This window comes from Peromyscus maniculatus, chromosome 1, assembly GCF_049852395.1.
Source record: "Peromyscus maniculatus bairdii isolate BWxNUB_F1_BW_parent chromosome 1, HU_Pman_BW_mat_3.1, whole genome shotgun sequence".
In the NCBI taxonomy this organism is placed as follows: Eukaryota; Metazoa; Chordata; class Mammalia; order Rodentia; family Cricetidae; genus Peromyscus; species Peromyscus maniculatus.
In genome coordinates, this window is record NC_134852.1 from 36,045,145 (window position 1) to 36,049,838 (window position 4,694).

Genomic DNA, 4,694 nt, shown 5'->3' on the forward strand with positions numbered 1-4,694 from the left:
TCTGTCCTGGATGACAGCTCTGGTCCCACGGGCACGACTCTGACTCAGGTCAGCACCCAGGATCCACAGCCTCCTGTTTCCTTGGTAGCTTCTTTTTTTTTTTTTTTTTTTTTTTTTTGGTTTTTCGAGACAGGGTTTCTCTGTGTAGCTTTGCGCCTCTCCTGGAACTCACTTGGTAGCCCAGGCTGGCCTCGAACTCACAGAGATCCTCCTGGCTCTGCCTCCCAAGTGCTGGGATTAAAGGCGTGCGCCACCACCGCCCGGCCTCTTGGTAGCTTCTTTATGGCAAGCAGGCTGCCTCTCTGCAGGCCTGTGTTCCTGTCTTACTGGTCATCTTGGCAGAACCCGGCAAAGTGGCCAGGCCTGCATTTTGAGAGTTCTCCCTGCACTCAGACTGCCACTTTGCTGGCCCCAGAGACAGCATCCAGCGGGTCCCCGTGTCTCCTGATTTCTCCCATGCAGGGCTCTCCCCACCTCTGGGCCGTCTCATGCTCACAGTCTCGTTTCCTGCCCATGCTGGTCCTGTCTTCTGGCCCTGGGGCCTGGCACACACCCCCTGCTCCTGATGGTCCTTGGGCCCTAATTTCTATGTGCTGCTTCACCCTGCCCTCCCTCAGAGTGGCCCTGGAATGGTCAGCAGAGAGAGCCTGGGCCTCCTTCTGAACTCTTCTCCTTCGCCACCCCAGCATGGCCATCCGCCACACAGCCTGCCCACTGCCATCCTTTCTCATCCCTTTCTTCCCACCCCCTTCTCAGCCCAGTTAAACTTGGCGTGAGGAAAAGTTAAAGAAGTTGCATGGGGTTTAGCTACAAGGAACAGGAAGCGCCCCAGCCACTGCTTCGTCACTGCAAGGCCCAGAGTGAGGGGAAGGAGCCTTGCTGCTCTGTCACGGCCGGGCCTGCGCGTCCTCTCCCGTCACTTACACGCATCCCAGCTGTCCCACCAGGCATCTTCTTCAGATGTCTCCTGACTCGCGCCAGGCCTCTGCCGTGTGTCACAGCATCTGGAGTAGCTGACAGGTGCCCTAGAGTGCCACTGTGGAGTCTGGCTGTGAGGACAGTGGGTTGGCGTCCATGAGCTGTCAGTATGGCCACTTGAGCCGTCTTGGAGTGATCAGTGTGGTGAACACATGCTCTAACGGTAACTGCCGGCCAGATGTGCTGAATCAGGCCTGTCCCAGCACTTGAGAGGCAGAGGCAGGAAGTTCACAAGTTTGAGGCCAGCTGGTCTCAAGAGCCCAAACTGCAGTAATAACTGCTGCCTACCGTAAGTAGGCAGTTCTCCAAGGCAGTCCCGAGCCCTTTGTAGGCTTGCAGTTAATGCTTAGTTTCCCCAGAAGATGCACTGGGAATAGAACCTGGGCCTGGAGACTCAGCCACACCACAGCCAAGATTCAGTCACCATGGAACAGTTCTCAGTGAGGCATTTAGAGTTTAAGCTTATCACCTATTTCGTTTTGCTTAAGACAGGAGTCTTGGGGCTGGAGAGACAGCTCAGCAGTTAAGAGCACTTGCTGCTCTTATAGAGGACCCAAAAGGAGGCTCACAGTCATCCAGAACTTCCGGTTCAAGGAATACAGCACCCTCTGCTGGCCTCTGCAGACACATATGGTGCACATACATCCATGCAAGCAAAACTTTCGTGCACAGAAAATATTTTTCAAAAGCCAGGTATGGTGGGTCAGCCTTTAATCCTAGCAATAGGGAGGCAGAGGCAAGCAGAGCTCTGAGTTCAAGTGCTGCCTGGTCTACATAGAGAGATCCAGGCCAATTGAGAGCTGCCCAGTGAGACCTGTCTCAAAAAAAAGAAGACAAGGTCTCCTGTAGCCCAGCCTGGCCTCAAGCTCTTCGTGTGGGCTGACCTTGTCTGCTGATCTCCTGCTTCCGCCTCCCAGCAGGCTGGGCTCCAGGCTCAAGCTTTCAGGGTTCGGATCTGAAGGAGGCTCTCTGGGCCGCTCTCCTCCTTGAAGCCTCCGAGAGGAGGGGTCAGAGCTCTGGTTTTATGGCTTCTCTCTTTAGGAGGAGCTTCAATGCCTTCCTTCACCAATGGCAAAAACTTCCCAGAGTCCTCAGCTGTCCTGAAGAAAACAGAATTCTTACTTCATTTTAGGGGAACTTTCAAATGCACAGTAGCAGAAAGCCCTAACACTTGTGTGTCCCCAAAGCCCCCTTCATCTCTTCCTACTGGTTTCACCCCTGCTCAGCTGTCATAGCAAACTCATGTGTGTTTAATAGAAGAAGCTGTTTTGTTTTTTGGTTTTGGGTTTTTTTGTTTGTTTGTTTGTTTTGACACGGTCTACATGGTATAGTCCTGACTGATCCGAAACTCACTCTTTAGTGCTGGGATTAAAAGTGTGCACCACCATGCCTGGCTAATGGAAGGACTTTTTTAAAAAAGGCTCACCAGGATTCTTGGACCCACGTTACTGCTCTGCTGGCCAGCTGAGGACCTTCCTAGTCCTCTGTCCCCTTTATCCCACTTTTCTGTCCTGTCACCCTGGAGACCTTCCTGTAATTTTATGCTCAGGGCCTGTCTCCTTGCCTCTGTACGGCCTGAAAGTGATCCTTCTTAAGGACAGGCCAGGTTGCTTGGCAGTCCCGTCCCCTGCAGTAGGACATTTGATCTCCTCGTGGCTGCTTGCCACAGTTGCAGCCTCTTCCCTTATTTGGCTTAGTTTCCAGATCCCTGTCCACCCTGGCCAGATCAGGCCTCTGGGGATGCTCCCCGTTCACTGTAACTGTGTGACGCACATGGCACCCACACTGGTCAAAGGGAACATGGATGATCACTGTCGCCTGCCTGGGAGCTTCAGAAGGGCGAAAGTCAGGCCTGTCTGCCTCCTGTGTCCCCAACACCACCCAGACCACCCACCATGGGGCCTGGCACTCGGTGCTCAGGGGCCATGTGTGGAATGAGTGACATTTGGATGGTGCCAGAGTGGGATGGATGGACGGATGAACAGACAGACGGATAGACGGATGGATGGGTGGATGGATGGGTGGATGGATGCCAAGCTCAATAGCTAGGCGCTTACCACGAGAGCAATAGGCAGCCACAGAAGTGTTTTCAGCAGAACTGGCCCATTTCCTCAGTCTTTAATGTGCATTCGACTTCTCTGGGATCTGGGAAGGGACCAAGATACTGCACTTCTAAGGGGCCCAGGATGTGACAGCCTGGCATAGACAGCTAGGGCCTTGCTGTACTGTTCAATCAGTGGCCACCAGGATCAGTGGCTTGGAGCACTTGAGAATATGGTTTGTGTGAATTGAGATATATTTTAAGTGTAAAATATCCACTCGATTTGAAAGATGTGGTACAAAAAAATTTTTATATTGCTCACATGTTGATATGGTAATATTTTGGATATCTTGGGTTAAATAAAATATATTATTAAAATTAACCTTACTTATATTGTTTTTATTATGTGGCTACTAGAAAATTTAAAATTAGGGCCAGCAAAATGGCTTAGCAGATGAAAATGTTTGCTACCAAGCCTGATGACCTGGATTCAAGTCGCAGCACCCACATGTCGGAAGGAAAGAACCAGCCCCCTCAAGTTGTCCCCTGACTTCCAGGCAGGTGCTGTGGCCAACAAATTGTTAACAACAAAATTCTAATTACATTGGCTGTTTGTGTTTTGGATGGACTCCTGCTGAGCCACACTGGTCCAGGGTACTCTGGACTCTGTCATCCCAGCTTTTGGTGTGCATTCTTTTGGGTGCATTCTTCTCGCTTCTTTCTCCTAGCATCTAGTTCCAGGTGTCTGAATTTACTATTAGTCTGTCTCTTTCTGGGTAGGTGTGCCACATGCCTGTACTCCCAGCCACCCGGGCTATATGAAATCCTGTCTCAAAACAAAAGGTCTCATCCAGAGATTCCCCATGGGCCTCCCAGGGAAGTTTTCAAGAGCCTCTACTGGGCTCCCAGAGCTCCTTAAGTTCCCTCCCCCCACCCTAGCCACTGTCAGCATCTATAGATGCATCTTCGCGCGCGCGTGCGCGGAGGTGTCCATGCATTTTTACATGCATGAGTTGGCATCTAGGGTCTCTCACTTGAACCCAGAGCTGATGGATTCAGCTGCTATGGCTAGCCAGCTTGCTCCAGGGATCCCTGTCCCAGCCTCCCAGTCCCTGGGATTACAAACAGCTACAACAGCCACCCGCTTTAAAGTCACCGAGAAATGACTTGTCGGTTAGGGGCTGGTTAAATGACCCAGTGTTTAAGAACACTTGCTGTTCTTGCAGAAGACACAGGTTTGGCTCCCAGTACCCATGTGACTGTTAACAACTGTAAATCCAGTTCAAGGGATCTGATACCCTCTTCTGACCACGAGGCCATATGTGGTACACAAACACACATGTTGGCAAAGCACTTACATGCATAAAAATCCATCTTTTTCCTTTGATATTCTTCTGTTAGTCGACGTATGTTCAGTTACATTCACTGCGTGCATGCGGGCAGATGGGTGGGTGTGCGTGTGTGTGTGTGTGTGTGTGTGTGTGTGTGTGTGTGTGTGTGTGTGTCTAGAAGACAATCTCAGGTATTCCTCAAGAGCTGGCTACCTTATTTTTATAGATTTATTTTTTATGTGTCTGTGTGCATGTGACTGTGGAGGCCAGAAGAGGGCGTCAGGTCAGTGGAGCTAGAGTTAGGCAGTTGTGAGCCACCTGATGTTGGCACTGGGAACCAAACC